Raw genomic sequence first — 26,695 nt, 5'->3', positions numbered from 1 at the left:
GATCTCTGGTTTGTGGGGCCCTAAGTGGGGCTGACCTATTCAGACTTGAGTCGGTCCCCAGCTGAGTCTGGAGACACTTTATACACAGTTCCCAGGAGCTGCAGTGCAGTCAGGCCGGAAAGGCCAGCTGGCTGCTGGATGCTGCCACACGCTGCTGCAGTGGTCACTATTTTGGACACACAGGCCAGGCCCTGGGCTCCCCATGAGTGCCCCAGGGCAGCCTCCCTCTGGACAGCCAGGTCAGAGGTCATGCTTCCTTCTGGCCTGGTTTTCACACCTCCTGCACCCACACATTATACACTCTCATTCACATACTTTTGTGTGCCCACTCATGCACGAGGACTCCTTAGGCAGGGGATCCCTCGGTGGCGCAGCGGTTTAGCACCTGCCTTTGGTTCAGGGCACGATCCTGGAGACCCGGGATTGAATCCCACATCGGGCTCCGGGTGCATGGAGCCTGCTTCTCCCTCTGCCTGTGTATCTGCCTCTCTCTCTCTCTCTGTGACTATCGTAAATAAATAAATTAAAAAAAAAAAAAAAAAGGACTCCTTAGGCAGAGGGAGAGTTCAGCCACGGTCCATGGGCTGAGCTACTCTGCTTCTGGCTGGACACCCCCCCTACCTGTGCAGGGACGCCCTCTCCTCATCAGGCAAAGAGAAAGGTACAGGTCGTTGAGAACTGTGCCTTCCTAGGAAAGAAGCACCCCAGGCTGCCATGGTTCCCCCTGACATGCTGACCAGGGGACAGGAGGGGGCCTCTGGGCTGACGCTGGGAGCTCAGGTGGGATGCACAGGGCACGGAGTAGCAGGTGCAGCTCCTCCTGGACACATACACTGCCTGGAGCCTGACCAGGACTAAAGGTCGCCCTGGACACTTCCCTTAGTGGTCTGACCTTGACCAGCAACCCCCCCCACCCTGTGTCTGGACATTGCCTCCCTCTGTCTCCCCATGTTCTGCCCTGGATGGCCTTCTCAAAATGCAACTCTGACCAGCTCCTACCCCTTTCAGCCAGGCACGAAAGCCAGAGTCCCTTCTGTCCTCCAGGGACAAAAGCCAGAGTCCTTTCTGTGCCCACTGTGCCAGTCCTGCCATCAGGCTCACCACCCGGCCTCCCCCTGCCTCGAGCACCCGCCCCGCGTTGCCTGCTTCCATGGGGCTGTCCCCAACGTCACTTCACAGTGCCCGATGCAGGGAGAGGCGTCTGTGCCCGACGCCTGCATCACCAGCCCCACCCCAGGGATCCTCATCTGTTGGTCATTGGGAATTCCCTGGGCACCCTGCCCTCTTCTGTCTGACACGGCAGCCACGAGCCGGCCAATGTGGCTGGTCAGAATCCAAAAGCCTAGTGTGCAAAACACATACAGAACCTCAAAGTCTCTAAAAAAACAAAAAGCTCTCAATAATTTAAAAAACCCACTGCAGAGTGAAAAGACAATATTTTGGATACATTAGGTTAAATAAAACATATTACTGAAGTTGGGCAGCTTTCTTTCTCCTTTTTTAACACAGCCACAATCTAAACCTTCTGTCGTGGCCATGGGCCTTGTGCGTGGTGCCGGGCGTAGCTCCGAGCCGCCTGGTGGGAGCCAGGGCTTCCTGAAAGGAGCCGCCCCAGAACACCTCCTCTAGGACGCGGCCTCAGGGGCCCAGAGAATCAGCTCTAACTCTAACTCACATCACCCAGAATAAGCAAATGAAACTCCAAACTCCCGTGAGGCCCACAGAGAGGCCACATCTTGGCGACAGGGACACTGTACCCAATCCGACCAAGCAGATGGAGAGGGTCTCAGCCCAGACCTCCCACCCCCGCCCCTGAGCTGCCACAAGAGGGCGCACTTCCTGTGTAAAAGGCAGGAGCTCCTGCATCTGCAGCTGTGGAGCTCACAGGTGTGCGACCCACAGGACACAGGGCTCAGGGGGGCATGGTCAGTGAGGTTCACACCACGTAGCCATCCTGCCCCTTGCCTGCCGACCACGGCCCAGCTGCTTTTCTACAACCCCAGATGCTCAGGACACGTTCTCTAAGGCAGCAGAAGGGCCACCCTGCTGACCGTGGCTGCGCCTGCGTGGACATGCATTCTACTAGCAGCACAAATGCCTCCTTGTCCTTCCACCCCTGTCACAGCCAAACTCCAACGCGGAGCAGTGGCCTCTGCCCAGGGGAGGCCAGGGGCTGTCTGGACTTCTCAGAAGCAGGGGAGGGCAGCGGGAAAGGGTCCCCACGCTTACGAGACTCTCCAGCCCAGGCTGGGTAAGTGAGGCCGTGGCGGGCTGCAGGGGGCAGCCCAAGGAAGTCGTGGGGGCCTGCTGAGGGAGTCCCCGCCCCCAGCTGTCTGGGGACCCTGGAGCGGCAGAAACATAGAGGCTCCAGAGGCAGGTGACCTGGGTTCCTGAGTTGGAATCCCACCTCTGCCACCAGGCAGCCATGGAACACGATGACCTCAGCTTCTGTGTCCCTGCCATGAAATGGAAGGAGGGACAGTGCTCGTGTCCCCATAGGTGGGGAAGAGGGTCAACAGGCATAGGGCCTGTGCTGGGCTGCAGGACACAGATGCAGGGAGAGGAGAGAAATAAGGTTCTCCCTCTGCAGAGCCACCTGATTCCCACACTCACCAGCGAACACCAGGACCGCAATGGTACCCCTCAGAGGGCGAATGTGACAGCCACGTCCATGAGCCAGTACTTGGGACAGACCACATGCCAGACACACCTTGGCACAATTTGAAGAGGGAGGAGGATGCGTGGCTACATTTTGCATTTGAAACTGGAGACACAGAGAGGGTAAGAGATTTGCTGATGTCACGCAGCCACTGGGAGGGGAGCTGGGATTCCAGTCCAAGCAGTGGAACCTAGAGAGGCCAGCGTGCTGCCCAGGCCTCCCCACTGCCTCACCCTGGCTTTCCTGGGTACTCCCAGGTTAGGACCAAACAGCAGGGATTTCCCTGAGTCGGATTCAGGGCCAGGGGGCTCACAAAGCACCCTCCCTGCCAGCCCCGGTCTCCTTTTGCTCTGCCCGTGCCAGACTTTTCTCTACCCCAGTAAACAGACTCGAATGCGCCTGTGCCTGGAACCCTCCCCAAACGGCCGCCAGGCTCCCGGGCTCAGAGGCACCCCAGGGTCCTGGCGGTGCACAGCCTCACTGTGTGCACCCTGGGAACGGGGTGTGCACTCGACGTGGCCGCTGAGAGCGCGTGGGGGAGCAGCAGAGCAGGAAAACACATCTTCCTGATTGCGGCCCAATGCATCTTTGTTTTCCTTCCCGGTGACATCTGGCTCACCGTGAGGTCCTAGGAATTACAAAAAGCAGAAGTCTTCACTTCTGTTTTCGTGCTGCAGGAAACTGCTGCAGACAGCCCGAGTGGGAAACGTCTTCTCGCACGTCTGAGGCTCCAGCTCAGCCGCCTGCCTCCCGCTCCAGGTCGAGCTATGCGCTCAGAAGTGGGAACTGGGAACCGATTATTTATCACTTTTACATCATGAGTTTCCATCCCGCATGCCAGGCCTCTGCCTGGGTCTTTCCACTGATGCTATAAGGGCGGTTTCTACTCTAGGAATTTGTTTCCAGACAGTGAAGCCCTTGCTTGCATTCATGTTCTTGGCTAAGGGCAGTCCTCAAACGCACTTGAGGGCCCAACCACCTCCTGCAGCCCCTGCCCTTTGCACTGCCCCACCGGTGCCCCACGGAAATGGGGTCCCGGCCTGGGGGAACCGTGGAGAGAGAACCAGACCTGCTTGTGCTGCCCAGAAGTCTGGGTCATGACCCCAGGAAGGCATTTGGAGCTGTGTCTTTCCAGCTCAAACAGTCCTCTTGGGGAGACCCAGAGCTGCAAGGACAAAAGACAATCCATCTAGCAACTGGTTGCTTGAAGCACACAGCCTGGTGCCCGCCTTGTCCGGCTGGGGCCCCAGACACCCGGTCTCCCAACACTGTCACATGGTCCGGAAAAGGAGCCTCAGCCAAGTCTGTGGACTGTCCCCAATGAGCCCCGGCTCCAAAGGCTGCATCCTGGGTGGACACCCACCAATCACGAGCTTCCAGCCTCCTCCTGCCCCTCCAGACTCAGTGGCTCCAGGAACACGTCAGGATCACACACCTGTGGGCCCCACTCTGTATCCTGGGCAGCCCCACTGTGTGGAGACTGTGAAAGGGAAGCGACACCGAACCCATAACTCCGAAAAGCTCCAGGGGCCTGTCCACCTTCGATCAAGGAGCAGCACAGTGTGGAACCTGCCCACCTGTCTCGGTGAACCTCTCTGGGCCTTGGTGTCCCTGCCTGGAAAATAGGGCAGTGAGGGTGCCCACCATCAGGGCTGTCATCAGGTCACTCGAGGGAAAGCACAGCACAGCACAGCCTCCATGCCTGAAGTGTGTGCTTCGGCTGTTACCACTTGGTTACCATTACACTCCTCCCCGGACGGCACGGCTGTTCCTCCATGACCTGCCCGGTGAGTGGGCAGTGGATGACAGACGCTTTCCAGGGCCAGTTCTACCCACTTACGTGCAATCACAGCAGGATTGCTTTCTTGCATTTACAAGTCACAGGGTCCAGCACACCCCCACCCCGCCCCCAGCCCCAGGCTGGGAGGTGACACGAGTTACACAATGGTGTGTTTGCATACCCTCCTAGACGAGCAGACACACAACGTCCAGTGGCTTCTGACAGATGTCAGATGACAGTGCCCCTCCCAGCTCCTGTCCTCCCCCAGGGTCCCCAGGTGTGGGGGGGGAGCTGCCCCTGGGCTTCCATGATTCAGATGGAGTAGAGGTGTTCCCCATCCCCGTCCCTGACACTGAGGAGCCTCTGGCCCCAGAGGCACGGCCCTGCCCATCACTCCTTTGCCTCATGCACCCGAGGCCGTGTCCAGGCGAGGGTCTAACATCAGAGGCATTAGCCACTTGTCAGAACCCTGCAGATGTAGGGGGAACACAGGCAGTGGGCAGTCAGGCCAGGGAGGCCAGCTCACGGTGTGGGGGGCACAAAGTCAGGGAGCTGCCATCTGCTGGAGACCGCGTGCAGGGAAGGAGTGGGGCCCACAGGCAGACAGGGCTCCCCCCTGAGCAGGACAGGCCTGCGTCTCTCTGGGGATGAGCGGAACAGAGTTCTACAACCCCTGAGGGTTGTCACACAGACTCAGCGAGTGTAGCCCCTTGGTGAGGCGCTCCGGGGCTGCCGCCAGCGAGGAGCAGTTACCCTCACAGGTAAGAGCAGTGCAGCAGGTGGCAGGTGTGCACTGGGCAGGACGGAGCCGCCCCACAGAAACGCCGTCCCTTCCTCGAAGGCGGCACTAAGTGAGTACCTACTACATGCCAGCTCTTTGCCATATCTTGAGGACAGGGGTCGCAGAGCCTCTCCCCTGTTTTGGATTCCGAACACACGTGTGTGTGCACACAGACACGCAATGACTCAGAAAAGGAAGTGGGATTCTCTGAATTCATCCACCATCCTGCACACCCTGGCACTGTGGGAGGCTGAGGATGAATCAGACAACCCCAAACACAGCCCACTGATGGTGCAGGGGGCGGGGGGAAGCCAGCCGACGGGCCCTGTGACAGCTCCAGAAGGTGGCAGGGAAAGGCCGCGCCCAGACCCCACCCGTGGCTCGAGCAGCTGGCCTCCCGTGCTGGCTTGGAGCTTGTGGATTAGCAGCCCAGCCTGCCGGCGTCTCCAGATCCTCGCGTAGGAAGGAAAATTAATTTCTTCCAGTCATGCAGAAATGAAAATATGTGGAGCCAAATCAGAGAGACTTCCTGGAGGTGGTAACTCAATTACGCGGATAACCGGGTGACAGAGGAGGCGCTCTGGGGTCCGAAGGGGGTGGGGGTGGCCCTGGGCAGCCCCGGAGCATCCTGCAGGGAGACATCCAGGCAATACCCCCCAGCTCGCCAGCCCCGCTGGGCTTGTGAACAGCCAGGTACCACCTCATGACCGTCCCCTCTCCCTTGTCGCCTACAGATCAAGGCACCTCTAGAGAAAGCCAGATTCCACCAGAAAATGGGTCCTACCCTGACCTCCTCCCACCCTGCGTCTGTCTTGCTGTCGGGGAGCACGGAGCATCACATCTGTTCCTACTGCTCAAGGCTTCCTGCTTCCCCTTCTCCTTCAGTGCTGAGAGTGGTGGGGCCCCTCAGTCCGACGGTGCGGTTCCCTGGGTGCGGTCTCACTAGCTGCGGAGCAGGACCCTCTGTCACCCCTGGCCCGCGGAGTCCTGTGGCCTCCCACCCCCAGCCGGAGGACAGAGGGGGGTCGTAACTACGTGTCATGGTGCCAGCTCTCTATGATCATGCCCTGGGAGAACTGTGGCCAGGGCCCTCTGCACCTGCCCTTGCCGGGAGCCACCTCTGGTCCCCTCAGCCAGGCCCACCCCTCCCCTCGGGGTTGCAACCCCAGGAAGTTTTTCAAACCTCTGGCAACTTGCAAGAGCAAGGCGAGGGCACTGAGAGCCTGCCCTGCTGTCCACCGCTGGCCCCTTGTGCTCTGACGGGTGGTCCTGGGAACCTATTTCTGGGGCCAGGAGATGAAACTCATGCAAGGTGGACATGAGGCAGCATCCTGGCCACGGGCTGGGCCTGATGGCCCTGCAGACCCCTCACACAGGAGTGCAGGCTCCTCTCTATTCTCAGAGGAAGTATTTTTCTCCCTGGTCTCTGGAACACGCCTATGGTCAGCCAGCCAAGGTCCAAATGGTGGGGAAGGCAGGTTTGGGTGTGTGGTTTTTTTTTTTTTTTCGGGGGGAGGTGTGTGTCCACAGTTACAGGGGCCTGCCCTCTCCTCTGTGGTGAGTGCACACACTCCCAGGGGCGGGAAGGAGGGCCAGCCTGGGGCCGGCCGGGCCGTGTGTGCAGAACCCAGCAGCTCCACTGTGGCTCGCCACCAGCCCCGCTCCTTCTGCTCCATGTAAGCCCATCTAGGGCTGAGTTTCCAGCCATCTGTCCCTCCCCGTCGGCTCACACCTCCCTCGGAGCCGTCCCACAGCCTGGCTCCAGGCCTGCCCAACATGCAGATGGACGCTTCCCAGCGGGTGTGAGCATGATCGCTGCCATGGGGCTGCGCCCCAGGCACAGCGGGCTGTTAGGACCCCAGTGAGGGTCACGGAAGCCCCTGGTCCAGGCTCCGGGCGGACTTCACCCCAACACGGCTTAACCGCGCTGACCGCTAACCTGCGGCCCCTGGCCTGGGGGGCAGAGCTGGAGCCTGAGGGAGGCGCAGAGGGGGCTCTGCACCCCCACCCCGCCCAGGGCCGCTCTCTGACCCCCTCCCGCCCCCTGTCCCCGGGACCGGGAGCCTGCGGGACGTCCCACCTTTGGCGAGCAGTTCCCACGTTCGGGCTGACCACACCCCCGGCAGGTCGAGCTCCGCTCAGGGGGAGGGGGAGGGGGAGGGGGAGGGGGAGGGGGAGGGACCAAAGTGGGTGGGCACCGACCCGGCCGGCCCCACCCCGCCCCGGGCTCCAACTTTCCAAAGTGGGGAGTGGTCGGCGGGCCGCCGGGTGGCTGCGCGCGGCTGCCGGAGGCCCCAGACGGGGCGCGGGGCGCACGGGGCACTTACGGTCCGGAGGTCCGGCGGGGCAGGCGGCCGCGGCTCCCGAGCGGCTCCTCCTTGGAACTCGGTCCCCGCCTCCGTGACTCGGGGCGCGGGCAGGGCGCGGGCAGGGCGCGGGCAGGGCGCGGGCAGGGCGCGGGCAGGGCGCGGGCAGGGCGCGGGCGCGGGGGGGCCGGGCCGGGCCGGGGGGCGGCCGCCTGGGTCCTGCCCGGCTGCGCTCCCGCCGCTCCGCCCGCCCGCCCGCCCGCGCGGGAACAAAGCGCGCTCGCCGCCCCGGGCGGTCTCCGGCCTCCGCGGCCGCGCGGGTCCCGCCGCCTCCGACTCCGGCTGCCGCGCGCTCGCCCGAGCGTCTCCCGGGGCCCCGCGGCCCCCGCCCCGCGCGCTCCGCCCCCGCCGCCTGCCCCCCGCCGCCGCCGCTGCGCCACCTGCCTCCCGCCCGGCGCCCGACGCGCTCGGCTCCGCCCCGGGGCTCCGGCGGCGGGCGAGGGGGCGAGGGGCCGGGCTCGGTGCGGGGCCGGCGGGAGAGGGGGTGGCCACGGGGGTGCCGGCGCCCCGCGAACTCGGCGGGCGGCACGGGTGCGAGTGCGAGCGCGAGCGGGCGTGGGTGCGGGAGCGCGGGGCGCTGGGGGCGCTGGGGGGCCGGGGTGCGCGCTCCTGGCTGGGGCGTGCGCTGGCCGAGGCGGGGGCGCGGGGCGCCCCGGGTGGCGGTGCGGAGGCCGGGCGGGCTGCAGGGAGCCCACCCTCGCCGGCTCCGCGGGCCGCGCCCTGGGCGGGCGGGGGCCTGGAGCAGAGCGCGCCGCCGCGCACACCCACCTCGCCCCGGTCGGCGGCCGCCGGCCTCGCAGTTTCAGGAGACGCGCGTCTGGCGTCCAGGCGGGAGGCGAGCGGCAGGCGCCCCTCCTCCGGCGCCGCACCTCCCTCCTGCCTGTCGCGCGGGGCGGGAAGGGGTCCGGGGCCGCCTCCGCGCTCGGCCGGCAGGGGGCGCCCTCCCCCCGCCGCGCTCCGGGCAGTGAGCCCCCGTGAGCCCCGCGCGCCCCCTCCCCGCACCAACCCGCCGAGGACGCGGGGGGCGCAGGTCCCTAGCTCCCGGCCGCGCGGCCTGGGACATTTGCATGTGCTTTGCATTTATTTGCATGTCATTCTTTTAATGTCTGAAGAGATGCCCCAAGCTGCAGTCCTGGCCAGTCTGCACCCACCTCTCTCCTCAGGCTGCAGCCCCCGCCCTAGCTCCCTGCCCCCCACCCCCGTTTACCTCTTTCCTTAAAGCGCTTTGTGGTGGATCACATACATTTGCCTGGAGAGTACATTGTAGTCAATCGGTGCCTTTTTCTTTGCTTCCTTCCTGAGCCCACACATACTTTATTTCTCAGAGACAAGCTGGGGTCCTGGGGTCACAGTCTTAGCAGACAGAGGCCCCAGAACTTCGAAGAGCAGCACCCTGATTTGCATCTTACTTCGCATAAATCTGCATGTGAAGGTCCAAGGTCCCTGATTCCGAGTATAAAAATGCAGTGATGTGCCAAAAAATGTCTTTCTCCTCCTTGGGTTTCCTCCATGGGCCTGTTTTTCTCCGCAGCCCTTGACCTCTCCTTGACTGGCCACTGCCCACCTGAGCTGAGCTAGCTGAGGGAGCCCTGCAGACCTGGAGGGGGGGGGGCAGGGGGCTTGAGGAGGAGGAGGACTGCCCCTGCCTCCTGGGGCTTTGTCCTCGTAGCAATAAGAAGGAGGTGTGGTAAATGATTTAATTACAACGTGAACGTCTGGTCTCTATGCTCCCCTTGTTTTCAGGATGTGCTTATGTGGACTCCGTCCAGCGTGGGGAGAGCAGAGGGTCCTGAACCCAGCTCATAGGAGAATGTGGATCTAAAAGCATCAGGCATGCTCCTGAAAGTCCCAGACTTCATGCACCAGCATGTACCAAAAGTGGCTCCTTTACTTCACGGACCCTGAGATAGCACTGATTTTAAGATGCACCATTACTCTATGTGTCACTAAGAAAGCAGAACAGCTCCCCATTATAATCCTAAAATGCCTCTAGATTTCAGAGATATGAACATGTGAAAAAGGGGCCCAGGTGGACAGCAAACAGATGCCCAGCAGCCAGCTTCAGGGAGTTGAGGAGTCGTTACCCCGGCAGGGAGTCCAGGGCTGCCCCGAACAACAGAGCACTCACGTAGACCACTAGCAGAACGTGGACTCAGCCTGGGCCCTGGGTGCTCTGCAACTAGACCCCCTACAAATGTGTGTTAAGTTACTGATCACAGCATCACTGAGTGAAGCAGGTGTTAGAAAGCATTGGAGACTCAAGAGGTCCCAAACCCTGAGAATGAAGCTGCAGTCCTCGGAGACCAAGCTCCAAGTCCTTGAGTCCATCCCAAAGGCCCCCTCCTCCTGGCCTGAGACAACTGTGGCTGGAGGGAGGGAAGGAGCCTCAAAGGCAGGGCTTCTGCTGGGGATGTGGCCAGGTCAGACGAGGGCCCATCATGGCCATGGTGAGTCAAGAACACAGCTGTGGACTCTTCAGGGGGTTTGCCAGGGGCAGGTCCTGGGCTGAGGTCCATCTCCATGTTTCCCCAGTTAATTCCCACCCATCTGCCAGGCAGGTGCTACTGGACCCCCAGTCTACAGGCAGAGGGAACGAGGCTCTGACAGATTGCCTGACTCGTCTGTGGCCACACAGGCCCACACGGCTGGAAGTTAAACGCCCACCCTGCCTCTCAACCACCTGGTCTCATGTTCCCTCCATGGACTGGTTTTTCACATTGGAAATGGCTCAGGCATAACTTGTGGACAATGGGAGGTGGTATTTAAGGAAATAAATCCTATCCCTGCCCAAAAGGTGTGTGCAATCTGGCCTGCAAGGCCAAACTCACCTCCCAGGAGCCCAGATCACCGGCAAGTCAGCCAAGAGAGGGCACCCCACTGAAAGTGCCGGGCCAACGGGTGCCGAGCAGGAGGGTGAGTTGCAGGGAGAGTGGGGTGGGGGTCAGGGTGCCCCTGGTCAGCCTCCAACATGCCAGCATCTGCAGGAGCAGGAGTCCAGCTCACAGAGGAGGAGCCACCTCTCCCACTAGCATCTTATTTCCGGGCGCACACCCGCAGAGAAGGACAGTACTCTGCCTAAGGGCTCATGGCAGCAAAGCTAGGGCCAGTGCCCAAATTTTCTGCTTTGTGGTTAGGTGTTCTCTTTGGGTCTTTGTCCTTGCTGCCTCTTAGGAAAACAACCCTAGCACGTCCAATCCTCTCTACTTGCTGTTTCCAGTGCTTCTATGAAGGCTGCCCCCACTGAACAGCATCCACGTGCAAGTCCTCACTCAACGCCACAGCCTCTGGCTCGGGGCTTTGATAAAGATATAACTCCTAAGTACGGTTGACCCTTGAACAATGTGGGGGTCAGGGTTGCCAACCCCCTCCCCATGCAGTTGAAAATCCACGAATAATTTTTGACTTTGCAAAAGCTTCGCTAGTAGTGTACTGCTGACCAGAGCCTTACTGATAACATAAGCAGTTGGTGAACACATATTCTGTATGCTACATGGCATTGTCTGCCATGCTCTTACGGTAGAGTCAGCTGGAGGAAAGAAAATGTTATTGAGAAATTCAAAAGGAAGAGAAAATACGTTTACAGAACTATATTGTATTTATCAAACATAAATCTGTGTGTAAGTTTTCCTTTGCATTTCAAAGCTATGTGGTTCCAGGTCACCTGGACTTGTCAAAGGCCCCCCTGAGCCATGTTCACTCTGCTGCAATAGACCCCTTCACTCTCACACCAAAGGGGAGCTGCCATACAAAGCTCTGGCCAGGTACCCAAGCTTCACCTGCCGGGTCCTTGTGGCCCTCACCACCACCTAGGAGCCAGCCCCAGTCGCCTGAAGGAGATACCGGGGGCCTAGTAAGCTGGGGTTCTTGGATGTCTTTGGCAGAGCTAGGGTCCCACCAGGGAGTCCAGCCCAACAGCCGCTGCAAACCCACCGGTCTTTAAAAATAATTCTGAGTGACTCTGGACTACCTTAAGTGTGCTTCTGTTATATCTAAAAATCGAACTGAAATTTAAATAGCTGCCAAGAGTATAAAATCTGACATACTGTAAATTTTTTAAAATAAAGATGCTCTTTTAAATTTATTTTTTAAAATAAAAGTGCAGCAGATGGACTAGACACTGTGTCAGCTGGATAGCCACCTTTACCCATTTAAAGAACACAAACTCTTCCTTAGCATATGAATTCTCACACAGCTCCCTAGCCGAAACAAAGAACTTTTAAACACAACACCAAAAGCCGATCCATGAAGGAAAAATTTGACAAGTGGGACTTCATCAAAATGAAAGGTGTCTGCTCTGTGAAAGGCACTGTCAAGAGGACGAGAAGACAAGCCACCGACTGGGAGAAAATAGTTGCAAAAACATGATAAAGGACTGGCATCCAACATGTGCAAAGAGCTTAAAACTCAAGAAGAAGAAAACGAACAGCCTAGTGAAAACATGGGCAAAATACCCAAACAGATACCTCACCAAAGGAGAAATACAGATGACAAGCATGTGGACGGATGCTGCGCATCAGACGTTACTAGGGAAACACAAATTCAAGCACCAGTGGGATACCGCTGGACTGGCCAGAGCCGAGGGCGTGGGGCACCCCTGGGACTGACCAGGGGAAGGCAGGACGGTGCAGACCCTTAGGAGGGCAGCTTGGCAGTTTCCTACGACATGAAACATGTTCTTACCATACGTTCCAATATTCATGCTCCTCGGTATTTCCCCAAACGTGTTAGAGGCTTCCGTCCACACAGAAGCCTGCACACGGATGTTTATAGCAGCTTTGTTCAAAATTGTCACAACTTGGAAGAAATGAAATCGTCCTTTAGCAGATGAACAGACACACTGTGGTTCGTCCAAACAACGGGTGTTAGCGCTAAACAGAAGTGGGCTGTCACGCCATGGGAAGGCCTTAAATGCACATCACTAAGTGAAAGAAGCCACCTGTGAAGGCTGCGTGTGCTGTGATTCTGGCCATCTGACCTCTGGAAAGGCCAGACTATGGAGCCAGTAACACGATCAGTGGTTGCCGAGGTGCAGAGCACTGAGGGGTCTAGGGATACATGGCATTGTCCCTGTGTCCAAACCCATAGAAGATCCCCACCGAGAAGGGAGCCAAAGATAAACTCCGGGCTTTGGTTGCAAATAACGTATGGATATTGCAGTATCAGTAATTGTAACAGGGGCATCACCCAGTGCAAGATGTTCATCACAGGAGAGCCCTCAGGTGGGGAACAGTATTTGGGAGCTCTCATGTTTCCTGCTCTTTTCTGCAAACCTGCAACTGCTCTTAAAAATAAGTTGTATCTGGGGCACCTGGCTGGGTGGCTGGCTCAGTGGTGGAGCACCTCCCTTTGGTTCAGGTTGTAATCCTGGGGTCTGGGGATTGAGTCCTGCATCAGGATCCCTGCAGGGAACCTGCTTCTCCCTCTGTCTATGTCTCTGCCTCTCTCTGTGTGTCTCTCATGAATAAATAAATAAATAAATAAAATCTAAAAATAAAAAATAGATAGTATCCATTTAAAAAAGAAAACCCCCAGCAGGTGGACAGAGAAAAGAGAGGTCAGAGATACTTCAGACATCATGTGCTTGTAAGGAAGGGTGTGTGCAGTAGGATCCCACCAGCAGCCCCTTCTGTACCACCTGGATGGTCACACAGCTTCCTTGGTTTATATGTACCTGTCACACCTGACACAATTCTCTCCTAATATTATTTCGGTCTAAAAATCTTTTTTTTTAAAGGTTTTATTTATTTATTTATTCATGAGAGACAGAGAGAGAGGCGCAGAGACACAGGCAGAGGGAGAAGCAGGCCCCACGCAGGGAGCCTGACATGGGACTCGATCCTAGGTCTCCAGGATCAGGCCCTGGGCTGAAGGTGGCACTAAACCGCTGAGCCACCGGGGCTGCCCTCAGTCTAAAAATCTTTTACTTTGCTATCATATGGAACTAGGTAAATGGAATATCGAGATTTAAATATTTTCTTGTGTTAAACATCGTGTGTCTCCTGGATTGGATTGTCATCATCATGATTAGCAATATGCCACGAATACAAACCATGTGAATTCATCACACATTTGGAGAATGAGTAAATGAAAAAAACAAATTCTGATTGGAAACACAGGTTTTAAAAAGAGGGATGAGGCAGGGTTTTTGAGTGGTTTGTGTGCTGGTGCATGCATACCGCTCATTGTCAGGAGAAGGCAGGATTAGACATTCATCCCATTCCTGTCTTGAGTTCTCCCGTGAAAGCCTGAGAAACCCCAGTCACATCAATAAACAGATTGGGACAAAAGGGATCTGTGGCCCTGAGACGCCACTCTGGCCTTCACACAGTTGATGCCTGAGCCACAGGGTGACTCAGCTGACCAGGCCACAGCCTTCTTCAGTCTTGTGGCACGCAAGGTTGAAAACTGCCAGACTGCAGAAAGATGTGTTTTCTGAAGCGAGAAGGTACAGGTCGGTTATCAAAGCCGGGCCCAGGCAGGGACATGTAGGCCTTTTTTGGGAAGTGAGAGGTAGTGGCCACTCACAGGAAGCTGGGGACCAGGTTGACTCTGAGCCCCAGCCCATCAGCTGTGGCTGCTGTGGGCTCCAGGTCCTGGGGTTTTACGTTTTCCACACAAGAAGTGAAGCATGAGGCAGACAGAGTTGGGGCTCTAGCTCGGGAGCTTCCCTCCCCCTGGAGCATCTCTTGACTTCCTCCCCTGGCCCCTCACCCAAGACTAGCTCCCACCCAGGAACCGCCCATCCTGCCAGGGGAGGCCCTGCTCAGAGCCCCAGGCAGAGACACCCCAGCAAGGCAGAGGCATGGGCTGTGGGGTCATCCTATCCACCTGGCATCAGGGCTGCTGCGCCTTGCTGGGCTGGGAGCACAGTGCGCCAGGCTCAGGGAGTGAGGGCGCCTCCCTCTGTGTACCCAGGGCCCACCTTGGGAATGACTTCTTGGGGCCTCATGGGGAACCCTGCCTGCCTGGGCCTGCGGCCCACTTCCCCCTGCCACCATTATCCTTACTCACAAGCACCTCCTCTACGAGGGGGGCCGGGATCCATCCCTCCCTGCTGCAGCCTCTCCCAGCCCCTGCCCAGCCCTGGACCCTGCTTGGCCAGTCCTCTGCACACCTGCAGGTTCCCAAAGAGGCTCAAACATGACACCCAAAGAGGTGAGTGGCTCTGACATGACTGTGTAATCCCAAACTCTGGCTCCCGCGTAAGAAACTGCTGTCTCCTCTCCCAGCCCATAGGGTCTCCAGGTGGCCTGGACCTGCCACTGCCCGTGGCTACCACCTTGAGGGTGGTGCTGCATGAACAGAAGGGACTGTCTGGCTGCTCAGCCAACCCTGAAACCCACCTACTTCTGCACTTGCTATTTCAACAATAAATTTCCTTATCATTCAGGCTGGTTGTAGCCAAAGTTTCGGTTTCTTGCAACTAAAGGCGGGCTGATTATTTGCCTTCCTTTCCGGAAGGTCTTCATCTTGGTATTCTAAGGGCCATGGTGGCTCATGGGTCACCTCAAGCAGTTGTATGAGTGGGGTTGGGACTAGGGTGGCAAATGCTTAGGCGGAAAATTTAAGACGGCACCCAAAAACTCAGTGTTAGAGATAAATCACATTTAAACCCAATATTTAACGATATTACAACCACTGACAAAAAACATCCACTGTGAGCAAAATACCGAAACTTTAAATAAAGACAGGATTCCTGCCACTGTTTTCTCCCTTTGGGTGAGGCTCCCACATGGCTCAGCCAGGCGCTGCCCTGTTCCTTCCCCTGAGATGGGATTGGAAGGACAGGCCAGCCCAGGATCCTGCATTACGCAAACACCGGAACCTTTTCCCCTTGGTGACTCTGGGTGATGTAAGGCCACAGATGTAAGTCTGAAAAAGGGACCCAAGGGCGTGTCAGGAGCCATTCACAGACACGTTCCTGCAGGTTCCCCTCTGTGCTCAGACCAGCCCTGCCGAGGGGGCAGGTGGGCAGGTGGGCGAGCTAACCCTTCACCTGGATTCTGAGAATAGGACACAGGCTCTGGGGATGAAATGCCTGGTCAAGGGGCAGGGGCCGCACATGTGGCTGGCACGGTCTTCCTTGGCTCCCCCAGAAGAGGATACCGATGAGGCCAGCAGATGGCTGGGAGGCGCTGCCAGGAGGTCCTGGGCAGGAAATGGAAGGAACTCAGAGAAACAGCCCATCCCCCCAGCGCCATGGAAGCTTTGTCTTCTGGGCACCCCGGGAGATCTGCAGGAGAGCCCTCAGAGCCATCCTGCTGAGAGGCCAGGGATTCTCACCGCCCACCTGTGTCCTCCCGTGTAGCGGCCAAGGAGGGCCGTAGATGGGTGTGGCGGGGGCTGGTGGCCCAGGGCCAGGGGACATGTGCATAAGGGGGATGAGGGATGAGGACAGGTGAGGGGTGTGGGTGAAGTGCAGGCGAGGCTGGCACAGGCTATGCCTGGACAGACCCTGCCAGGCCTGGCTCTGATTCCCCCCTGGGGCTCCCCACCCCCCGGCCCAGCTCAGGGCACCTCAGAGTCCCTGAGTCCTGGCAGATTCTTCTGGCTGTTCCCATTGTTTTATTCCCGGACATTTGTTGTTTTAATCTGTGTTGAAGCTTTAGTTAGGAACACCAGATAGACTCGGGGTGACAGTCACATTGAAAGAAGACAAGCTCTCCAGTGAAATCACTAATTATCGTGTGTGCAAAGCCAGTCAGCTAAAATCCCAGGCTGGGCCCAGTGCCGCCTCCAGCCTGGTGGCCTCAGTGAACGGAGCTCTCCTGGGGACGGCCACCTGCCCTCTCCCACCTGTCCTCTCCCATGGATGGTTTTCAAACTCCCTCTCATCCAAACCTTGGAATAAGCCCTGTGGAAGGTTATGTTCCAAGTTTCTGCAGATGAGGAAACCAAGGCAGCGGTGAGGGGCAAGGACTCATGTGGGGCAGGGGTGGGTGGAGTGGGGGCCTGGGTGGGACCAAAGACTCATGTGGAGTGGGGGTGAGTGGGGTGGGAGGTGTCTCTGCCCAGTGCCCCAGCCTCTGTCTGTCTCTGCTGTGCTGACCACCCTCCCCTGCTCACTTATGCCCTGTTATTTGGCCAGTACACCCTGCCACCCCCTGCCCTCTTGTCTGTTGGCCTGTCTGCACCAGGGTTGACGGTCACATGGAAGGATATTACAGTAGGGTGGCCCGTCTCCCTTCCAGATCACAGGCAGGAACCAAAACAGAGCTGCCCAAGGAGGAGGCAGCTGTCAGAGGGGCCAGGCGCTGCTACGGAGCTGCTGTGGGGGGCAGCCTGGGCACCAGACGATCGCCCTTCAGGGAGCCCCGGAGCTGCCCGCTGGCCTAGCAGCAGATGCAGGGACCAGACACTCAGTCTTCAGCCTTTCGTGTCCTCCCCACCCTCCTCTCTAGAGGAAGCCCCAGAGGAAGTTTTCCACGACTGGCGCTCATCTGCAGTGGGCCCCACATTACCAGGCAGCCCCGCTGGTGATGAAAGGCCTGTGGGTAAGCAATCAGGTATGGTGTCTCACTGATAAAAAAAGTCAAGTTTTGAAATTGAAAATGTCCAGCAAGGGCTGGTGCAGGTAGAGGGGGATCTGGCAATAGTTTTCCAGAGCTTAAAGTCAATTCAGCAGCTTCCAGACTCAGATGAGGATGTTCCTCATGGAGATAGCGGCGTGTAATAGTGGAACACCTGCTGACCACCGTGACTGCATAGACACTACGCCCCCACCCCTTCCTCAGCAAAGGAGCAAGTGGAAGTCAGGGGAGCAGGACAGACTCAGTCAGTGAGCTGGGGCTCCTGGGAAGGTGCTGGAAGGAGCCCAGAAGGTGTCAGGGCTGCCAGGCTGGTGTGACCCCACTTTCCGCTTCTCTAATTTTCTGATGCTTCTGGTGCATGCGGCCTCATCCCTGGGTCCCTCTGCAGCCCTAACTGAGGGCAAGTCCCCAACACCCCGAGCCTCATCCCGGTCCACATCATGGGGACAGTGTCTTTGTTCAGTTTCAGATGAGAATCAGGTGAGCGGCAGACACATGCTACCAGAAGTGTGGCCACTATGTACACTCACAGGGAACGTCCATGGGATGAGGGGCATTTAAATCCCCAGGGAGCCCTCACTCCCCAGCAGTTGGTGTCAGGCCAACTGCCTTCCCATTCTGGGGGAACATTTTACATATTCCTCACTTCACTTTGAAAAATAAATTCCACGTGTATTAAGGAATAAAATGTGAGACACAAAATGGCTAGTATCAGGAGAGGAGACCAGGTGTCCATGTGGTATTTGTTACAATGAAGGAAACCCAGAAGCCCAGAAGAAATAGATGGACACACTTAGCTACCTGAGCACTCACAGTTGAGCACCAGCTGGGAGGGAAGGGGAGTCTAGAAGAGGTTATGAGAGCACAAGTGACAAAGGACTAGTGGCCCTGCATACAGAATAAAAATGGGCAGAGCATATGAATAGGTACATTCCACAGGAAAAATACAAAAGAGACAGTAAACTCCCTCACTTTAAGGGTTTTCCTCGAAAACTTCCCCCTGAGGGAGTCAGACGTGCCCTCGGGAAGCCACCTGCTGGCCCTCTGGGGCCTCTGCACTGGCCCATGGCTCTGTCCTCTGGCTGCACCTCAGAGGCCTGCCCGGGGACCCCACTCCCCTCATTGTGCCTGCCACACGGGCCGGCCCATCTGTCTGGTGGCCGCTGTGCTCCATCCCTTCCTGTGGCCTGTCACCTGAGCCAGCACGTGCCCTGTCCTGTCTGAGCTCCCCAGCAGGACTCCTGCCATTTGCAACCGTGGCACCCTGGCTGACACACAGCCTCCCCCCACGGTCCCCGAGGGGAGGTGGGTTTGTGGCCTCTGCACTGACAGCTTGGCTGGGGGCTGAGCTCTGTGAGCCACGTGAATGGACCAGCCCGCTGCAGTGCCAGGGTGGGCAGGCCCAGGGACCAACCTGAGAGGGTCGCAGGCCCAGGTTAGAGATCTCCAAGCCCACATGCATCTCTGGTTCTGATAATGGGGTGGGACCAGTATCATCATTCTGGGAGCCTCCCCCCTTGGACCCTGGGACAGCTTTCTGCAAGACGAATGTGGTCCTGCCACTCCCCTCCGCAGGTGCACACCCAGCGGCCCCTACCTGAAACATTGTGCCAGTAAGCTCCCCCCACCTCCCTGTCCTGCCCTCCTGGAGAATGGGGGAGCCATCTGCTCAGACTCCCATGACAGCCCAACTATAGTGCTCATGGCCTCTCCCAGACGCTGGGGGACCCCTTGGCCCTGTGGGGCAGGCAGTTTCCGGCCCCTGCACACAGGATGTAAGGCATCTATCAGGATGGCTTTACTGTATGTGCTACTGAGCGAGCAGCTGACAAAATAAATGGCCGTCCTCTCCCACAAAGAAAACCCACCTGTCCTGTGTTTGCCCATTAACTCTCCCTCTCAAACACCACTGTGCCCCCAGGAGCCCTAACAGAGGACGAGGCACCAGGGCAGGTGGGGGTGCCTGGGCTGGGTTCACCTTTCTAGGGCTCCCTGGGTTCCACCTTCGCTCTCCTCATCCCTGTCTGTCCACAGTTGTTCGAGGGCACCCTGGCTTCCTCCATCTGTGACCTTCAACGGCACGGTGCACAGATGTCACTGCCCCCGACCCCTGATTTCACACCCGGGGAGACAGCCACTGAGGGGGCAGCACCACGCCCAGGCCTCTCTGCTCATCCACTGGGTCTGGCTGTCAGGTCTAGGATGAGGGTCGCTGCAGGGTCCAGAGGGAACGCGACCCCCGAGGGGTCTTTTCTGGTCAGCGAGAGGTGGGAGCCTGCCTGTCCTGGCCTTCCCGCCCGCCAGTAGGGACTGGTCCAGTGAGCAGCTCTGAGGCCTCTGGGACAGGAGCTGCGGGGAGAGCCGTGCTCCCCAACAGAAGGACCAGCGGTGGGGGTGGAGAGAGCCCCCACTGCCCCCTCCCTGCCCTGCCTGGGCCCCCGTGAGACGAAGGCTGGTGCAAAGGCCTGGAAGCAAGTGCTTGGGTCCCCAGTCCAGCTCCACCTGCTCCGTCCTGTAAGAGGCAGGACCCCGGTTTGGCTGCCCACTCCCAAGGGGTTTACTCCCGTACGTCTGCTTCCATGGGCACCTGCCAGCGCTGGAGGATGGATGCGGGGAACACAGGCCTGAGGAGCCAGTCCGCAGCCCTCAGCGTCCTCCCATTCCTGGAGACCCAGAATTCTAGAGCAGCCTGAGGTCTCTCACCTTTGGGGCCTCAGATTTGGTGAGGCGGGTGCAATGGGAGGAGCTGGGCAGGTCTGCACCAGGCGGGCTGGGGGCTCCTGGGGCCGGCGGCAGGGGCTTCTCTGGGGAGTGGAGGCAGTGGCACAGACAGGGTGAGATTTCTTTGGTCTTTGGGGCCAGGGTCTGTACTTTCTGCCTGTTGAAGTCGTAATTTACTCCCGGGAAAATTAACATTCGGGATTGTTTGCTGTGACTATGTCCCATGAATCCTAACAGCATGAAGTCTCTGGGGTTCCCTCACAGGGATGGGCTCCCCTCCTGGCTCTGGCCTCAGAGCAGGACCCACAACACGTCTGAGCCTCGGTCTCACTGTGTGTCATGCGGGGAGACAGGCACACCCCAACCTGCTTCCTAACAGCATGTCAATGCCACCAGGAGGGCAGACGTGTTGTTCGGAGCCACCCAGATTGTGCAGTGTGCTCTGGCAACAGGGTGGGCCTCTGACCAGGCAGCGTCCCCGGACAACACACTAGAACCTTCCTGGGGGGAATGCTGCATGCAGGAAGCCCCCTTCTGTGGTGTTGCTGAGCCGGGGGCGTCAGTCCTGGTCTGTGGAGCTGAGCCCACAGGTGAACTGACCACAGACCCAGAGACAAGGAGGCGGGATAGATGCCTGTCCCACACACTCTGGCTCACCTCTGTCCCCGTGACAAGCCACCCTCTCTTCTCCGATGCCATGAGGTCTTGTTCCTTCCCGACTCTTATGCATGATGTGCTCCACACAAGACATGCCCACTTACAGTGTCACCAACCAGAGTGGGGCCCTTGTTTGAAACGGCACCACAGCCGAGGTTCACCTCACAACCCAGCCCCTCTGCCCTGGCTGGTTGGCCCCTCAGAACCTTGGGGAGGGGACCCTGGGGCATCAGCCATGTGGCCTAGAGGGTTGGAGAGGACAGCTGCCTGGGTTATTGCCGCTCCCCTCACCTGGACTCAGGTCCCAGGAGCCTACAGCTGCTCAGGGCAGGAAGCGGGGTGGGGGGGGGGGGTGTCTGGACACTGGGGACAGGGGGTGCAGAGCCTTCCTATCTGTACAAGACTGAGCACAGAGTCACAGTGGAAAGTCCAGCAAAGGCACCACGAGGAGACTGAAGGCGGTCAGACTGCTTTTGCCTCCGACCTCGATGGACAGAAGGCCTTTACCCACCTCCCAGCTGCATGGGCACCACAGGCCTCGCTTCTCCCTGGGGGTCTCGGGGCTAGACCTGCGCAACTGGCCCTATAATTGTCAAGGGGAGGAGGTGGGAAGACTCCCAGCCTCAGTGTGTGACCCCTCACATTGTAGTGTTCTTTCAGAGCGGACCCTTGGACTTCAGCGCCCATGGCCATGCCCCGGGGCAGCTGGGGGCCAGACCTCCTGAGGACAGATGTGTGGAAGGAGCCTGGGATTCCTTGCTCTCATCAAGTGCTCGGGAAGATTCTGGAAGCTCACAAGTCCAGAAACCCAGCCTGCTCCCTGGAGACACCCTGTCAGAACAGCCACCATTGCCTGCTCCCAAAACACCTCTGCCTGCATAGCTGGGGCACCCTGGGCTGACAACATGGCCTTCCTGGGCTGTGTCCCCCAACAGCTGTCGAGGCGGGCACATGTCAAGGACAACAGCTTGGCAGTCACACTGCCTCCCTGTGAAGGGCCCTCCCCTGGCGTCCCCCATCAGATCTGCACCCTGGGACTGTGTGGCCAATCTCATTGGCCCCATCGGACAGCTTATGAGCGAGGGCACAGAGAGGGGTGGCTGTCCACCTAAGACACACAGCATGTAGGTCATGGGCTAGGCTCCCACCCTGGTGCTCCTGCTCTCCCAGTAGAGCAGAGTTAACTCAGAAGATGACACAGTACAAACAGTGGAATACGATTCAGCCGGAAAAAGGAACAGGGTCCCCGCTCATGCTACGACGCCGTGAACCTGGAACACGTGGTGCTGAGTGTGAGAAGCTGGACATGGGACTGCGTATTGTGTGCTGCTGCTTATGTGCTTATGTGCAATGTCCAGAGGAAGCAAACCCACGGAGACAAGGTGGACGGGCGGGGGTAGGAGGATGGTGGGCTGCCCAGGGGTGTCAGGTGTCTACTGGGGGATGGAAATGTTCTAAAGTTAGCAGCGGTGCTGGCCACACAGCTCGGCTGAAAACCACTGGCTTGTATGTGTTCACTGGGCAAACTGCACACTCAGTGAGTGATCTCCAGAAAGCTGTTTTAAAACCATAGCAGGCGCAGACACACCTTCTGAGTTCAGCACTACCGCCTGCCTGAGGAGAGGGGCGTGGGGAGGGGCTGGGGTGCAGGCCACAGTGTAGCCCTGAGGCCCCTGCAGGATGGCCTGGGGTGCAGGAACCCATTGGGAGGGAAGGCCCCAGCGCAGGCAGCGTGGGGAAGAAAACCCAAAATAATTCTCAGAACCTGAAACTCTGGGAGAAGTGGGGGGTGGTGTGGTCACCACGAATGGGGAACTCCTCGTGCAGGGAAGGAGAAGTTTTATCTCGAGGGGGTTGGGGGAAACTGAGCAGGGGACAATGGCAGTGCTGGTGGAGGGAAGGATGCCCAGGCAGAAACACTTTGGTTTACAGATGTCGTCTGATCGTGGAGGGAGGACTCCCTGTTCTCCAGGTGGGGAGACCAAGGCTGGGCTGCTGCTGTTTTGGAAGCTATGTGAGCTTCACAGCTCCACCGGCCCCCGCCACAGGCTGCAGGCCCACCGTGTGGGTCCCCTCTGAGCCCTGCCAGTGCTCGTCTGCTCACCGTCCCGAGCTGGGCGGCCCATGCTGTGCTGGGCACCATGCGTGGCGTGGGGGGTTCGGGTACACAGAGTGGAAAGCCATCCTGGTGGCGTTATAATCCAACAGACGTGAGCAAGCCCACCTGATTTTCCATGGATAAAAGGGTTGGGTCACTTGAAGCCACTCCCACTCTGTGGTCAGTGCAGGGGCATTGACCAGTGGGACCAACTTAGCCCTGCTCTGACCGAAGTGACTGGATGGGCACACAGATAGCCACTGTGACCACTGACTGGCTTTGGTGAATGGGGACACCTCTCCACTGTGGGCACATGGGTTAGAGCCCCTGGTAGATGATGGTGGGCTGGTGGAGGATGAGTGTGGGTGCCCGGGGCCTGAGAGGGGGCTTAGCGGCATCACCGGGGCCTGGTGGTCTTGGATGGGAGGTGAGGACAGTAGCGGGAGGTGGCATGGGCACTGTTCCCATGAAGTTCAGGCACAGGAGAGAATGTTCTAGAAGTAAATTAGCAGGAATCCACGATTGTCAGAGAGGCCACGTGGGGAGCAAGATGGAGGGAAACTGGGTGAAGGAGAGTGAGTCAGGGGAGGAGGGTCCCAGGGAAGCTTGCAAATATGACGAAGGGAAATGCTGGTGCCCAGGCGCCAGGAGGAGAGGCCAGCTTCTTGTTTACAGGTTCCCAGGAGGCTGGATCTGTTGTTCTCGGATGCTGCTCAGTAGAAACCAGGGAGTAAGACCCTCCAAAGACAAGCCCAGGACCCCAGGTCACTGCTTCCACCACCCTCGCCCTCAGGAGGCCCTTTAGACACAGGGAGTATTACAGCGATGTCTCAGCAGAGGCCAAGGCCAGTGTGTCCTCCCTCATCCTCCATGGCCAGGAAGGACGGCTGCCAGTGGGACAGTTGTGCCATCACCCACTCCACTGACCTTGCGAGGTCGGTGCTAGGTCGATGGGGCCATGGGCACAGAGGCTGCAGAAGACAGCAGAGAAGATATGAAATTGGAGGCCAGACCGTTCTGGTCTGGGAAGGAGCTCGGGGCCAGGACAAGAGCCCCATCTGGGTGGAACAGTAGCCTGCAGAGTGAGGCTTCTGCAGAAGTCTTGCTTTTCCTTCAGAAAAGGGCCAGCTCAGGGTTTGTCCTCTGTACCTTCTCTCTTCCTCTTTCTTCCCGCTCAGAAGACAGATGTGATGCTTGGGAGTGGCGCAGCCACTTTGCAGTCAGGAAGCCCCGAGGAAGAGGATGGTAGAACAGAAAAGCCTGTGTCCCAGATGGTGGCACTGCTGCACTGCCCATGTCACACGTGTTGTGGACAAAGCCAAGCAGCCTGGTCTATACTGCTGTCAGGTTTTCTGCTACCTGCAGCTGTGCATAATCCTACTGGGCACAGGCTTCAGATCCTTTATGGGCAAAGTTGCCAGATTTAGGAAATAAAAACATGGGATGTTCAGTTAAATCTGGATTTCAGATTAACAATGAATAATTTTTAGTATAAATGGGTCCCAGCCAGTGTCTAGGACGTGCTTATACTCAACTGTTTATCTGAAGTTTTCCAAGAACCACAGCTCTGCTCGTGGATGGAGTAATGGGAGCTGAGGGGTTGCATGAGCTATTTGAGGTCTCATTGTGAGGGGGTGCCGGGAGCAGGTGCAGACCACGTCCGCTTTGCTCTGGGACTGCCCTCATTTTCATCTTGGTCTGGTGTCCCCAGCACTTTGTTAAACCTGCTGTAATGGGATGTCCAATAAAGACCTGGAAAAGCCACACAACTCAGGGTCCAGGACAAGAGATGTGCTGAGAGGGAGAGCAAGGGGTGGGATGTTCTACTTGGACATTTTCATCGCATTTGACACAAGTATCAGTCGTCCGCTGATTGCAGGGGTCAGTTGTCCCCCAGGGACAGGGTGTGACTGCCGACCAGGACTTGCAGGCAAGCGGCTTTTGAGGTTGCTTGTGTCTGCCTGCAGCGGTCAGAGGCGCCGTGATGTGACAGATGCGGAGGCCTTGTCCACATGCAGCACAGAGGCGTGGTGAGGCATGGCAGTGCCCGTGATAAGCACTCAAAGAAACACCCAGGTCCCCAGCAGTGGCCTGCAGCCCAGGCCAGCCAATGGGGCCAAAGGTTCACTTGAAAGGACTGGATGGACGTCCAGGTTCTTGGGAGCCACATTTCCAAGAGAGGCACTCGCTGAGTCCCGGGGAACTCCTTCGCACTCATGTCTCCCCTGGCCCCGGGTGTGCTTAGCACACGCCCAGCACGGGAGCCTGGCATTACAAAGGGAGGATGTCCCGAGGGCTCTACAGTGGGGGCCACAGCACCGACCCCCTGCCCACTGCCTGCACAGACGTGGCTTGCTTTGGCTCGTTCTGAAGGTGAACTCTGGGGCAACTGACCGCATCCCACATCTGCTCCCACGTGGTCTGCAGAGGCTGGGAGAGGGGAGGCCTGCACGCCCCTCCTCATCATCCCCCCAGGCGAAGGCAGCTGGGCTGCCCTAGGCAGAGACCCTGGCAAGAGGGAGATAAGGGTTCCCAGGCCACAGCCACGGCCCGCAGAACACTCACTGGAGAGGTCAGCAGGAGCCTCAGGGCCCAGAATATGTGCTCGTCCTTTGGATGATGTTACTTTTTTTCTTAAGAAAATTATTTTTCTCATGGTAAAAGACACAGCATGGAAAATTGCCCACTTTAATCATTTGGAAATGAACGATTCAGTGGCGGCAAGGGTCCTGATGTCACCGCGTGGCCACTGGCCCTGTCTGGCTCCAGAACATGTTGGTCCCCACAGAAGGGACCCACTTCCCATCTGTGGGTGTCCCCACTTCTGATGGCCTGGGACCAAGACCACATGGCAGGAGGCTTTTGTGCCTGGCTTCTCGTTACCAGCCTCACAGTTCTGGGGTCCATCCTGCCTCGCCTTCCGGAGCCACTCTCTCTGATGCTTCTTGAGGGCACTGTCCCAAGGGGCGATGGCTGCCAGACTTCACACCCTGGTGAGATTACCTCCTGCCGATCCCAGATGGTCGCCGCTCAGCCTGACGCCGGGGTCGCAGCCTGGTCTAGCCACAGAGGTTGTGAGGCTCCTCATCTCACTGATCTCCTGTCTCTTCGGAGGGAACGCTGTGGGTGGTGGGTTGCTGGCCTACAGGGGTCTCCTCAGAAGCAAGACGCGTCCATCTTCCAGGGAAAAGACATGGAGAACCTGCCAGCCCCCCAGGCCCTGACCCTGCAACAGGTATGCAGGCAGGGTCTTCAAAGCCCACGTGCACATGATGAGATTGTCCAGGTATGTGGGCAAGACAGCCTAAGGAATCCATGAGGCTCTCAATTGCCACGCTGTTCTAGTCTGTACATGTCCTGGATCACCTCACCTCTCCTGACTGGAGAGTCACACCTCACACGTCCTCTGCCGGGGGGTTTGATCACAGGCCTTTTTCTCTGGGCATAAAACTCAACAAAGCTCCCTGCCTCCCCACCTACCTCTGCCCAAAACAGTTGTCCCAGACAGGTGAGAAGGTACCAGGTTGGCCTCATTCCTCTTGCTGCTGAGCCAAGAAGCCAGGGGTCAGTGGCCCTTGGGGGCTGTGCCCTTGTGGTCTTTCTATTTATGTCCATTGGGTCCCAGACTCTAAGGTGTTAATTTATAGGAAATTGACAAGTTGCAGACTATTTTTGTTCAGTAGCAAAGGCTGTGCTTTGTTGACTCTGTTGTCATATCTCAGGTGGCATTCTGTTTCATGGGATTTAAAACTGCCCATGTCCTCTCTTGAGCCACATTCACCATCCTGCTGGTTTCTCATCAAGGAGGGATACACATATTTGACACATGCTTCTATATGTTCATATAAGAGTTGTGTTTTTAAAGTTTTGAAAGGTATACTTTGTGTTTTCCTTCCTGCCTTCCTACTTTCTTCCTCTTCTACCTGTCAACGCATCTGTTCATCTACCTACCTACTCATCTACCCATCCATCCATCCACCATCCATCCATCCACCCATCCACCTATCCGTCCACCCATTCATCTACCATCCATCCATCCACCATTTGTTCATCCATCTACCCATCCACCTACCCACCTGTCTACCCACCCCTCCACCATCCAT

At 57.9% G+C, this 26,695-nt stretch overlaps 1 protein-coding gene across 4 annotated transcripts in view; it reads right to left on the bottom strand.

Annotated features, from left to right (window-relative positions):
- The window catches only part of CBFA2T3 (CBFA2/RUNX1 partner transcriptional co-repressor 3), a 91,205-nt gene that overhangs the window by 52,824 nt on the left and 11,686 nt on the right, over nucleotides 1–26,695 (bottom strand). For 2 of the 4 annotated variants that reach the window (XM_072731334.1, XM_072731336.1), the window contains exon 1: nucleotides 7,548–7,861. The exons of 1 other annotated variant lie outside the window; for it this stretch is intronic. The gene's annotated coding sequence lies outside the window, so the exon portion shown is untranslated. Of the gene's footprint in view, nucleotides 1–7,547; nucleotides 7,863–26,695 lie in introns of those variants that run through there. One more of the 4 variants, XM_072731337.1, reaches the window with a different exon arrangement.

Source organism: Vulpes vulpes, chromosome 12 (assembly GCF_048418805.1).
Source record: "Vulpes vulpes isolate BD-2025 chromosome 12, VulVul3, whole genome shotgun sequence".
Lineage (NCBI taxonomy): Eukaryota > Metazoa > Chordata > Mammalia > Carnivora > Canidae > Vulpes > Vulpes vulpes.
Note: the sequence above shows the minus strand (reverse complement) of the source record. Positions and strands in the feature narration are given on the sequence as shown.